Here is a 13,968-nt window from a genome sequence, read left to right as displayed (position 1 = left end):
CAGAGAGGCCACCAGCCCCTGCTCGTAAGACAGAAGCTCTGCCTTAGGTTCAGCAGGCTAGGAATACTGCAGCCCAATCGCTCAAGCCCCAGCTCATTCCTAGGAAGGAAGTCCACACTGAGAGAGGCAAGCTGAGAAGGCCAGAGGCTGCCACCCCCACCCTAGCTCTGCAGTGTAACTCAGGGACATGGGCATAACTGTCCCAGCCCTCAACTCCAGAGCTCAAAGATTCTGCCTGGGGGAGAGGCAGGTTATAAAACAAAGAGCTCTGAAGCTCTCCTTGCACAAAAAAAAAAAAAAAAAAAAAAAAAGACTTTATTTGAAACAATATGGGAAGTTCAAGTTTAGAGGTGCTCTCAAAAGGCAATCAAGCCCTGGCTGGTTTGGCTCAGTGGTTGGAGTGTCAGCCTGCGGACCAGAGAGTCCCGGGTTCAGTTCCCTCTAGGAGCACATACCAAAAAAAAAAAAAAGGCAATCAAGGTTCGGGTGGTAAGCAAATAGGAGGAGACCGGTGCCTCCATTATCACAACAAGATAAACCATGGACCAGCTAGTTTACCAGAGAGAACCAGGTAAAGCGATAGATAAAAAGAGCCTTCCTGGATCAGAACAAACCTCAAACACTGAATTCAAAAGCTACCCTGGAGTAATTGATGCTCCAGAACAAAAATAATAGAGAAAATAGTGGCAACTGGGGGACCCTAACAGGTGGATATGATCAGGGAAAGCACAAAGAGAGCCCCATTTGAAATCCAATCCAGGCGTCCCTGTACACATGTCCCAGGGTGGGCTCTCTCAGGAGCAATGTCAGAAACTTCATACTGCGAAAAGAGATGTCACTACAATGGTCCAGCAAATCACTAAACAAGCAGATAAGCAAAAAAGAATCACAAGCCCTGGTGGGGGGCGGGTGAGGAACTAGTATACACAGTTCTTAAAATATATGTCCAGTTTCTGACAAAAAATTACAAGATGTGCAAAGACACAGGAAAGTGTGACCCACACACAGGAAAATAAAGAAATAGCCCTGGCTGGTATTAGCTCAGTTGGTTGAACATTGTCCCATGCACCTAGAGTTCGCTGGTTTGATTCCTGGTCAGGACACATGCCCAGGTTGCAGGCTCAATCCCTAGTAGAGAATGTGCAGGAGGCAGCTGATTGATGATTCCTTTTTTTTAAATCCTCACCCAAGGATACTTTTTCATTTATCTTCAGATAGAGTGGGGGAGAGGGAGAGAAACATTGCTACAAGAGGGACACATTGACTGGTTGCCTCCTGCAGGACCCCAACCAGGGCTGGGGACGAACTGCAACTGAGGTATGTGCCCTTGGTTCACGGGCCGACACTTTAATTGATGAGCCAAACGGGCCAGGGCTGATGATTCTTTTTTTTGGTATGCACCCCTAGCAGGAACCGAACCCGGGACTCTCTGGTCCGCAGACCAACGCTCCAACCGCGGAGCCAAACTGGCCAGGGCCTGATGATTCTTTCACTGACGTTTCTCTCCCTCTCCCTTTTTCTCTCTCTCTAAAAAAATCAATAAAAACATATTTAAAAAAAATAAAATAAAATAACAGACAGCCCTGGCCAGGTATAAAGCATCATCCTGATATGCCAAAGTTACAAGTTTGATCCCCAGTCAGGGCACATACAAGAAACAACCAATAAATGTGTAAATAAGTTGAACAATAAATTGATATTGTCCATTTCTCTTTCTGTCTTTCTAAGATCAATAAATAAAATACTTTTTAAAAATACATTTTTTTTTATTCCTTACCCGAGGATATTTTTCTACTTATTATCAGATAGAGTGGGAGGGAGGGAGGGAGGGAGGGAGAGAGAGAGACAAAGAGAAATATCAATGTGATAGAGCCACATTGACTGGTTGTCTCCCTCACAACCCAACCACGGCCAGGGACGAATCACAACCCAAGTATGTGCCCTTGACTGGAATCGAACCCACAACTCATTTGGCTCTAACTGCTGAGCCAAACTGGCCAGGGCAAAAATAAAAATATTTTAAAAAGAATGAATAAAAATAACAAGCAACAGAAAATGCTTGTAAGAGGAACCAAATGTCAGATTTAACAGAGAAAGACTTCAAAGTAGCCACTATAAATATGTTCAAAAAACTAAAGAAAACCATGCTTCAAGTAAAGGAAGCATGATGCCAACATCTCATCAAATAGGGAATATTAATGGTAAGATAGAATTTACTAAAAGAATAAATGGAAATTGTAGAGTTGAAAAGTACAATAACTGAAATGAAATATCACTGGAGGGGTTAAACAGTAAATTTGAACTGGCAGAAGAAATAATTAGTGAATGTGAAGACAAATCAATATACATTATACAATCTAAAGCACAGAGAGAAAAAAGAAGTGAAAGGAACAGAGCCTCAGAGAAATGTAGGACACCATTAAGTATACCAACATAGGCATAATAAGTGCACCAGGAGAGAAGAGAAGGAACAGAAAAAATAGGCTAAGAAGTAATAGATAAAAACTTCCCAAGTGTGATTTAGAAAAACATTCACAGAGCCAAGAAGCTCAATAAACTTCAAGTAGAGATAAACGCAGAGATCCACACATAGACACATTATACTAAAAGTGCTGAAAACCAAAACAAGGAGTCTTGAGAGCAACAAGAGAAAAATGACTCATCACTTACAAGTTTCCCCATAAGATTAACTACTGACTTCTCATCAGAAATAGTGGAGGCCAGAAGGCAACAGGATGACGTATTCAAAATGCTAGGGGGAATCTGTCAACCAAGAATCCTATATCCAACAAAACCATCTTTCAAAAATAAAGGCAAAATAAAGACATTCCCAGATAAACAAAAACAGAAAGAATTCATTGCCAACAGACCTGCTTTACAAGAAAAACTTAAGAAAATTCTTCAGGCTGAAAGCATGTGATACCAAACAATAATTCTAACCTACATGAAAAAAAAAAAAAGAGCCCCAGTTAAGGTAATTATGTAATATAAAACACAGTATAAATGTATATTTCTTCTTTCTTCTCTTAACTAATTTAAAAAGCAATTGTAGCCCTGGCTGGTGTAGCTTAGTTGGTTGAGCATCCTCGATTGCATCAAAAGGTTGCTGCTTCAATTCCTGGTCAGGGCACATATCCTGGATTGTGGGCTCCATCCCCAGTAGGGGGCATGCAAGAGGAGCAGATTGATGTTTCTCACATCAATGTTTCTCTCTCTCCACCCCTCCCCCTTCCTCTCTCTTTAAAATCAATAAAAACATTTTAAAAAGCAATTGTATAAAACAATATGTAATTGTATTGTTGGGCATATAACATAAAGAAGTGTGATATACTTGCAAATAACAACACAAAGGAGGTGGGAAGAAACAAAACTGTACTGGAATAGAAAATGACACCAAGTGTTAACTTGAACCTACAAGAACAAATGAAGAGAACCAGATGTAGTAAATAAGACTGTCAATATAACAAACATTATGCATATATACTTTCTTCCCTCAGCTTCTTTTTTTTTTTATCCTTACCCGAGGACATTTTTCGACATTTTGTTCAGATATAGTGAGAGGGAGAGAGAGAGAGAGAAACATCGATGTGAAAGCGACACATCGAGTGGTTGACACCCACACGACCCAACCAGGGCTGGGGACAAACTGCAACCAAGGTACGTGCCCTTAGCGGGAACCGAACCCGGGTCTCTCCGGACCGCAGGCCGACGCTCTAACCGCTGAGCCAAACCGGCCAGGGCTTCCCTCAGCTTCTTTAGGAAATTAAAGACAACCTAAATACAGGGTTGGGCAAAAGTAGTTTTACAGTTGTGAGTATGCGAAAGTTTATTCTTGTATTATTATTTATGAATTATTGTATTATTTTCTATATGGACAACCGTAATCCTACTTTTGCTCCAGCCTGTAAATGGAAAGATATTAAATGTTCATATATCCAAAGATTTAATATGGATAAAATGGCAATACTCTCCAAATTGATCTACAGATTCAGCAAAAATCCTATCAGAATCCCAGCTGGATTCTTTGTAGAAATTGACAAGTTGATCCTAAAATTTATATGGAAATTCACCAGACTCAGAATAGTCAAAATAATCAAAATGAAGTTGGACGATTCATACTTCCCGATTTCAAAACTTACTACAAAGCTACAGTAATCAAAACAGTATGGTATTTACTTAAGAATAGACATATAGATCAATGGAATAGAACTGAAAATTCAGAAACAAATCCTCATATTTATGATTTTGACAAAGGTACCAAAACAATTCAGTGGGAAAGAACAGTCTTCTCAACCAATGAGACAACTGGATATCTACATGTAAAATTCATTTGGCAGAAAAATCTAGTGTGACTTATTTTTTCCCCTCTAAGTGTGAATATTCATATATTTCTCGACAAAAATATCAATGTGTTTGATTAATGGATGATGTCCCAGACCCATGGTTGGTGTTACACATAAATGTTATATGCACCCTGTTAGCTTTCTAAAGTCTGACATTTTGAATTCCAAAACACACCTGGCTTCAGGGATTTGTAGACCTGTAATATTAACTTCAGGGAAGGTTCAGCCTAGTGTCTGACATGCAAATTCCTCAATAACTGCTGTTAAAGGACACACAAAGTTACAGAGGTCCTACAGGTATAAGTGGCTTTGTGTGTTGAGGTAGAAAAGGCTTTTTGTGTTGCTATAATGTTGTAATTGAAACAAAAACAAGAAAACAAGAGGAGGGGAGTTTAATTTTGAGAGGAAGCCACAGTGTATCAAAAGATGCTATACCTGCCTGGCCAGTGTGGCTCAGTGGTTGAGCACCAAGAGGTCACTGGTTGGATTCCTGGTCAGGGCACATGCCCAGGTAATGGGCCAAATCCCCAGTGGGGAGCATGCTGGAGGTGGTCAATTGATGTTCTCTCTCATTGATGTTTCTATCTCTCTCTCCCTCTTCCTTCCTCTCTCTCTAAATATCAATAAAGGAAACAAAAAAAGATGCTATACCTGCCCTGGCTGGTGTGGCTCAGTTGGTTGGGCATTGCTCTGTGCACAGAAAGATTGCTGATTTGATTCCAGGTCAGGGCACATGCCTGGGTTGTGGGCTCAATCCCCCATAGGGTCAGTGCAGGAGGAAGCTGATCATGTTTCCCTCTCATGTTGATGTTCTCTCTCTTTCCCCACCCCTCTAAATTAAAAAAAAAAAAAAAAGTATGCCATACCTAAAAAGGGGTGAGTCAGTAACTGAAACAAGAGGGGCAGTCATCTGAAGTTTGCCCTCCAGTCCCTGGGAGAGAGAGGGCTGAGGGAGGGACCCCCATGGGTGCCTGCCTGGAAGACTCACCCTACGTATTGTGATGACCCTTCCTCTGCCTCTTTTTTTTTTTTTTATCCTCACCCGAGGACTTTTCCTTTGTTCAGATAGTGTGGGAGGGAGAGATAGGGGGAGAGAGAGAGAGAGAGAGAGAAACATCAACATGAAAGGGACACATCAAGGGGTTGCCGCTGCACAACCAACCAGGGCTGGGGACAAACTGCAACCAAGGTACATGCCCCTAGCGGGAACCGAACCCAGGTCTCTGGACTGCAGGCCTACGCTCTAACTGCTGAGCCAAACTGGCCAGGGCTGCCTTTTTTATCTCAGGAATCCCACTCCAGGGTTTCTCAAAGTGAAGAACTGGGATGCCACGTTCCCCTGAGGCCTCCAGACCCAATCCTGTCACATTTGGAGACACTGGACACACACCTACATCTTTTTTTTTTTTTCTTTATTGATTTTAGAGAGAGGAAAAAAAGAAGAGGGAGAGAGAGATAGAAACATCGATGAAAGAGAACATGGAATTTGGCCTCCTCCTGCATTCCCCCCACTGGGGATCAGGCCCACAACCTGGGCATGTGCCCTGACCCAGAATCGAACCGGTGACCTCTTGGTGTATGGGTCGATGCTCAACCACTGAGCCACACCGGCTGAGCTTTTTTTCAATCCTCACCCAAGGATACTTTTTTCCATTTTTTATCTTCAGATAGAGTGGGAGAGGGAGAGAGACATCGATGTGAGAGAGACACATCAATTGGCTGCCTCCCGCATGACCCAGTACAGGGCCGGGGACTGAACCACAACTGAGGTACGTGCCCTTGACAGGAATGGAACCCGAGACTCTTTGGTCCGCGGGCCGATGTTCTACCGCTGAGCTAAACCGGCCAGGGCTGGACACCTACATCTTAAACCAGTTCTCAGACCATCCCAATGTCACTTACATTCTAGCACCTCTAACCTGGCCAAATAGTTTTTGGGGGCGGGGCAGGGTAGGTAGAAGGAGCAAAGTGAATTCAGGGTGGCCCTGAGCAAAGGCAGGGCCTGGGTGACCTCTATAGCTTCCACAGGCCTCACCCTGTCATTGCGCCGGACACATCTGCTACCCTCAGTCTACCGCACTAGACTGTGAGTTTCTACCAGGCAGGGCAACAGCAGATTCACCTTCGTGCGCGTGGGGAAACCTGGCGAACAGCCCGTGGGGAAACCTGGCGAACAGAGTTGAGTAGACCGGCTGTCACGCGGGAGAGGCTGTAGATGGAACGTGGGTGGGGCTTTTCCTGGGGAACGGCAAGTAACCCGGACAGGGGCAGTCGCTGTAGTAAGGGGTTCCCAGATGAAAGGGGACAGAGGCTGCGGAAGGACAGGAGAGCAGGAGGGGCAGTCACTCGAGCCTCTAGAGAGGAAGTGGGCGGGGCCGCCCGGGGCAGGGCTAGCCCAAAGAAGGGTAAGCAGAGGGACAGGGCGGGACCCAGCAAGACAGTGAGGGGAAGACGACGGAGGGAAATGAGGGAGGGGTATGCTGATCCGGGAGGAGCTCTCCAAGGGCAAGGGGCGCCAGGAGCGAGGGGAGGGAGTGGGGAGGGCGGTCCGGCCGGAGAATCTTCAGAGCCGGGTCAGGGCTCACCTGGAGCGGGTGGGCAGGGCGCAGCCCCGCGAGGTCCTAGATTCCAGGTCAGCAGAGGCCGCGGGAAACCCTCGGAGTGGTCAGAAGGGCCGGGGTCAACCGTCGACAGCTCCCTACGCCGGGAAGAGAGGACCCTCTGGAGGGGGAACGGCCCGTGAACGCGCGCGGAGCCAACTCGCGCCAAAAATTCCAAACCGGCCTCGAGTCCCCACCCAAGAACTCCTCTTACCCCGCCTCCTCTTCGATGCAGCCCATCAAAGGCTCTCAGCCTTATTGGGCCCCGCCCCTCACGTCCCTGCGTACGTGTCTCCAGTCCCGCCCCTCAGGTTCCTGGGGCGTTGCGTTCTCATTGCGCAAGCGCAAAGCCTACTTGGCGCCGGCCAGTGGTAGAGGTGGCTACACAGTGCCGCCCTGTGGCTGAGGCGTTGTGTCGAGTACGAAGCCGACTTGGGGTTCCTTCCGCCTGGTTTCCGGGATGCCGACCGACCTCCAGATCCCTGTCCCGTCACCCATGACCCTCGCTGGGCTGGCTTAATTTTCACATCTATAAAAGGAGCGGTCACCGCGTTTTGCCCCAGAGTTGTAGCTCCAGGAGGCGGTCACCTCAAGGGCGAACAGGAAGTCCTTGCGTCCTCTGGGATCCCGACGGGGCGGAGTTCCCTGAGCTCGCTGGTTTCCCCACACACATACTGGTCTTGCCCCACACACATACTGGTCTTGCACCACACCGGGCATGTGGTGGAAATGCCAGACTGATATTCCTCAGACCCGCGGAAGTGCGGCTTCGGCTTCGGGAACTAGAAAATGCTAACTCTCCCTCCAGACACCTGGGCTGAAGCCTCGCCGCCTCCAGACCTCAGCCACCTCGGTGGCCGCCCTTCCCAGTCATTCGTTTTGAAACTTGAGCTCAGCTTACACCCCTTTCAGCTCCTTCCTGGCTGAACGACTTTGGGAACGTACCTGGGCCTTTCTGAGTTTCGAATTAGTCTCCTCTCCTCTAAAAGTTGAACTGATAAAGCTTTTCTACGGAGCTGGAGGTTCAAGTGGGATGATCCCCTTAAAGGACTTAACATGAGCAAGCGCTGATTTCTAACATTAGTGCTGACTCCTAACACTAGTGCGCTGGGGTTGCTCCTTCACGGAGGGGACCTTTTATCCATTCAAGAGTATAGGGGAGTCACTCTTCCAGGCCACTCTCCCTGTAATGCTCTGCATCTCATCACATACCCCTTCCTGCTTCATTTTCGTATTGCACTTAACTCTATCTGAAATTCTATCCTCTCTATTGGTTTATTTGTTGACCATCCATCCCCCAAGTCTCTGAAAGGTGTCATGGACTGCAGGGCTCCCTACCCATTGCACTGTTTGCCCTTCAGCAAACATTCTCTGGTGCACAGATCATTCTGGCACCCCAGGTTTGGCCCAGAGCTTCTCTGGAGGAGTCAGCTCCCTCCTCCTCCCCTTGTACCCTTTCTTTGCATTAGCATCTGTGGCAGCCACAGCCCCTGTGACTCACCCTGGATCCTTGTTAAAGACCCCAGGCTTGTCCCCAGGAGGCCTGGGAAGCAGGCATGCCGCTCTCCAGCTGCCAACCCCTCTGCTAATTCCATCTCCAGGGATCCTGGAGTTAGGCCTCTTTCCAACTGCCTATTCTTGAAAGCCTAGTTCACAAAGACTTTTAAAAATATATTTTTGAAATGTAAAAACATGCTTCCAATGGACATTTCACTGTGTGGAAGGGATATAATGTAAAGTTAAGTACAGATAGCTGGTAAGAGCATGGGCCATAAGAGTCAGAAAAATTGGGGCTCCTTCTCTGCCACACAGAAGCGGTGCAATAATGGGCAAGTTGCTTTATGTCTCTGGGCCTGTTTCCACATTTGTAAAATGGGGATAATAATAACAGTTCCTACATCCTTGGGGATTATGAGCATTAAATGAGAAAATGCATGTGAAGTGCTTAGTACAGGGCCTAGAAATAATTGGTTTTTTTTCTTTATTGATCTTAGAGAGGAAAGGAGACGGAGAGAGAGATAGAAACATCGATGAAAGAGAACATGGACTGCCACCTCCTGCAATCCCCCCACTGGGGATTGGGCCCACAACCTGGGCATGTGCCCTGACTGGGAACTGAACCGGTGATCTCTTGGTGCATGGGTCGATGCTCAACCACTGAGCCACACCGGCTGGACTAGAACTAATTGTTTAATAACAGTAACAATCCCTCATTTCTACAGTGTTTTGCAGTTTTCAAAGCATCTGTCTAGGCCAAAAGGAGGAATCTGGAGGAGAGGGGTCAGGACTCCCACACCCACCCTGGGGTCACAGGAACAAATCCCATGGGATTTGAGATCAAAGCACTTGGTTGGGGCTTGGAATTCCTAGCCACATATCCAGGTGAGAGCCCTGATGTGTCCAGTCGCTGTAACAGTACTGGGCCTTCTCAGATGTTTTCGGGGAAGTCCTTCAATGTGGCCACAAAACAGGATAAGGTGAAGTAAGAAAGGCAAGGAACTGGCCACAGGTGCAAATATGGCTACCCTAGCAGGAAAGAGGAGATTGCGATGGGCACTTCTGGGGAGCTGGCTGTGTTCTATTTCTTGATCTTGGTGCCAGCTGCATAGGTGTTTGCTTCATAGGCATTATATTGTACATTCCTATGTTATGCGCACTTCAGAATGTACACTGTATTTCACACTGGCATAAGGTTTTACTAAACTGACAGGTGGATGAGGAGAGAGAGTTACTGCAGGTCAGCTTTGCACAGTGCAAGTGCTGGGGATGCCTGGGAAGGTGCCCCAGAGGCTCTGATTTAGAGATGGGGCTGAAGAGCTGCCACAAAGGGTGGAGAGGGTGACCTTAGGGGCCTTTAGCACAGCTATGGGTTCAGAAGGTGTATGCCTTACAGGCGCTTGGCCGCCCTTCCAGCTATTCTCCCAGAATTTCCACTCTGGGAGGTGGTGCTGCTGTGAGCCAATGGTTGGGAGTCTATCAACATAGGCTGTGTCATTTTAGATACTTCCTGGGCCTCTATCTTGCACTTTTAACACTCCGGCTGTCACCTTGCCTTGGGCTTCTAGCTCTTGCCCTAAAAATTGCTCCTCTATTCAGAGGCTGGGCCGTATCCCCTCAAGACTGGGAGCAAAGGATAGCCAAGGCCTGGGCTCCATCAGGAGCTCTGTCAGCCCCCAAGAGATACATGTGCTCTCAGGCCCTGACCTGCCCTGCCTGTTTGGGGCTGGGGGTGAGCTGAGGGAACTGGCTGTGCTGGGGGTAGTGGCAATTCAAGGGCTGGGCCCAGCCCTGGTCCTAAGCAGCATCAAGCTGTCCCGAGGCCCGTCACTGGCTGGCATTTCTCACATGCCCATGCCAACACTCAGGCATCCTGGCAATGATAGTGGGCACTGGCATTCCCTCTGGCAGTGGCCAAGCAGGCACCTGGACTTTACCTCCCGCATTGCCCCTCCTGGTCTCCCCGCCTGCCTCCTCCTGTGCCAAGCTTCCCTGGTGCCCTGCAGGATGAACTGAGTGTCTGTGTGTCTGGGTCTGTGTAGGGGGCCCTCAGCTGTCCTGGGTCTAAAGCAGACATCTTGGGCCCAGATTGGTGTGGGGCAGGCAAAGAGCAATGAGTGTCTGGAGTAACTGGTTGCTGCCAGAAGTATATGAAGTAGCAGAGAGTGGAAGACTGTGGACTGGGAGTGGGATGGGGGGTAGACTGCCTGGCTTCAAATTCCAGCCCTGCTGCTTAGAAGGTGTACAATCTGAGCCAAGTTCCTTCTCCTCTCTGCCTCTGTTTCCCCATCTGTAAAACAGGGTATGAAGTAGCTCCCCCAATAGCCCTGACACCATGGTACTATTAGCGTCACCATTTTATTATTTTGTATTTTTCTTTTTTCTTTATTGATTAGAGAAAGAGAGGAAGGGAGAAGGAGAGAGAAAAACATGAATGAGAGAGACCATCAATTGGCCACCTCCTGTATGCCTCCCACTGGGGATTGGGCCCACAACCTGGGCATGTGCCCTGACTGGGAATCGAACTGGCAATCTCTTGGTGCATGGGTAGACACTCAACCACTGAGCCATACTGGCTGGGCTAGTCTCGTCATTTTAGAGGATAGTGAACAGATCTTCTCAAGCTCCCTAGCTAGACAGAGCAGATACTTAACTCAATCTGAATCTGAATTCAGTACCCAGCCTGCTAACCATGAGGCCACTCAGAGACCAGTGAGCCAGTGTTTGTTGCCATGGGGAGGAGCAAGTGGCAGGCAGGAAAGCCCTCCCTAGGAAGCCTAAGTGAATCATCCCAGCAATCTCATGCTCTCTTGGGTGGCTGGGGCTAGGGGCCACCCCTGAGCCACTCCCAGCAGCCAGTGGAAGCTCCTCCCTCCAGGATTCCAGGTCACAGGTCTCTGCCAGGAAGTGGGCATGTGGGGTGCTATGCCAGGGCACTTGACTGAGGGGATCCAGCAGGAGCCTTGTGCAAAGGTGGGTCTGTCAGGGGAGATGGGTTCCACAGGCATGGGTGTGTGCGTGCTCAGGTAAGCATGATCCCTGGGTGCAGGCCCCCATGTGTGGGGAGAGAGAACAGCTAGGGTGCAGCCCAAGGGTGGATGGGAGGGGAGGTGCAGGCACAACTCATTGCTGGGGGGACTACAGGTGAGGGGATACCTGGAAAAAGCCCTGTAATCCATTGGTGGCTGGAGCTGTCTCCACAGGTATTATGGGCTCAAAGGTCTCACATAAGAAGCAAAACCCACCACCCACTGCCCACTCCTCACTATAGCTCCTCTCCAGGCCCTCACCCTGCCAGACTGGACTCATTAGCCACAGTACCAGGAGGGGCTGAGTGGGCAGGGAGCAGGCCAGCAGATAGATAGGGTATGGGCCTTCTGGACTAGGGTCCAGGAGCCTGAGTCACTGCTGTCTCCAGCCAGCCCAGTGGGGTCCACAGACTCCCTGCAGGAGGTGAGGGCTGGTGTCCAGACCCTCAACTTCTGGCATTTTCCAGACCTGCCTCTCTTGTCCTCTTTTTTCCTCACCAAGCCCCCTTCACCTGGCCCAACTCCATCCGCCTGACCCCTAGGAACAGAGAGTGGTTACTAGCCCCCCAGGTGCCCTTTTTGCAATCATGCCCCTGCAATCCTGCCCCCACCACACCCTGAGCAGTGCCACCCACTCCGAGAGTCTGTCCCCTAAAACTAAAGTCAGCGCTGCTGTATTTTGGCAAAAGATGGGGGTAAAGCTGGGAGGACCTCCTGCAGTGGCCACTGGGCCCTAGCCAAGCCTTCAAGAAACAGTGAGGCCCTGGCTTGTGTGGCTCAGTTGGTTGGGCATCATCCCATGCACCAAAAGGTCACTGGTCAATTCCAGGTCAGGGCTTGTGCTTGGGTTGCAGGCTCTACCCCCAGTAGGGAGTGTGTAGGAGGCAGCCAACAGATGTTTCTTGCTCTCTCTAAAATAAATAAAAACATATATGTGCTCTAACCGCTGAGCCAAACCAGCCAGGGCAATATATATATATTTTTTAATATGTTTTTATTGACTTTTTTTTAGAAAGAGAAGAAGGGAGAGAGAGATAGAAACATCGATCGGCTGCCTCCTGCACCACCACCCACTGAGGATCAAGCCCACAACCCAGGCAAGTGCCCTGACCATGAATCAAACTGGGATCTCTCAGTCCATTGGATGATGCTCAGTCCACTGAGCCACACTGGCTGGGAGAAATATATATGATTTATTTATTTATTTATTTATCTATTTAATTTATTTTTATCCTCGCTCGAGGACATTTTTCCATTTTTTATTCAGATAGAGTGGGAGGGAGAGACAGAGAGAGAGAAACATCGACGTGAAAGCACGTTGAGTGGTTGCCACCTGCACGACCCAACCAGGGCCGGGGACAAACTGCAACCAAGGTACATGCCCTTAGCGGGAACCGAACCCGGGTCTCTCTGGACCGCAGGCTGACGCTGTAACCGCTGAGCCAACCCAGCCAGGGCTATTTATTTATTTATTTATTTATCCTCACCCGAGGACATGTTTGCATTTATCTTCAGATAGAGCAGTAGGGAGAGAGGAGAGAAGAGAGAGAGAGAAACATCGATGTGAGAGAGACATTGACTGGTTGCCACCCACATGACCCAAACTGGGGCCGGGGACAAACTGCAACCGAGGTACGTGCCCTTAGCGGAAACCGAACCCAGGACTCTCTGGTCCGCGGGCCGACGCTCTAACTGCTGAGCCAAACTGGTCAGGGCTTTATTCTTTTTTTTTTGAAACAGGGAGGACCCTTGGATAGGATGAGCATGGTGTGACCCATCCTTGTGATCACCATCCCATGTGGAAAGGAAGCTCAGGTTCACTCTAGCAAGCCCAGCTCAGGTGGGGACAAAGGGCCATCTCCCAGTGTCACACCTTGGGTCTTCGGGGTTAGATGGGATAATATTACCTATCTTCTTGTCTACATGTCAGATACAGTACACTGTCATCTGGCCACAGGCCTTTGTAACATTCTGTGGCCTCTGCCTCCTGCTCTCTCTCTCCATGTAACACAGTAACTCATTCTGTCTCCCATCAGCCACACCCACATTTCTGGGCCTGGCTCTCCCCTCTCCCCAGCTGTGTTTGGGCTGGCCATGGGGTGCCTACAATGCTTGCCTGCCCCTCACCAGCTGCGGGGGTAACATCTGAGCCCTCCAGGCCTGGCGCCAGGGCCCCAGTCCCTGACAGGGGTAGAGGGGCCTCAGGGGCCAGGTGGGGGCCTGTCCCAGCTGTCAGCGCCCATGATGGATGAGGAGTGGGGCAGGGAGAAGGCCAGGGGCTGGATTCCTGCTGCAGAGGGAGAGGGGGGCTGGCCCCCTGGGGTCTTCCAACAGAGCCTTCCGTCACTCACAGCGGGGGGGGGGGGCTGGGTAAGGGCCCCCACCGGCAGAGGTATTTAAAGGCTCAAAGGGTGTGTGTCCTCCCACTCTGCCAGGCATCATGGGCACCCGGGCCTTCACCGCAGCCCTTTTCCTGCTCTGCCTGACTTCTGAAAGCCT

The sequence above is a fragment of the Molossus molossus genome, unplaced genomic scaffold (genome assembly GCF_014108415.1).
Source record: "Molossus molossus isolate mMolMol1 unplaced genomic scaffold, mMolMol1.p scaffold_m16_p_3, whole genome shotgun sequence".
Classification (NCBI taxonomy): Eukaryota; Metazoa; Chordata; class Mammalia; order Chiroptera; family Molossidae; genus Molossus; species Molossus molossus.
This window is presented reverse-complemented; position numbering follows the sequence as displayed.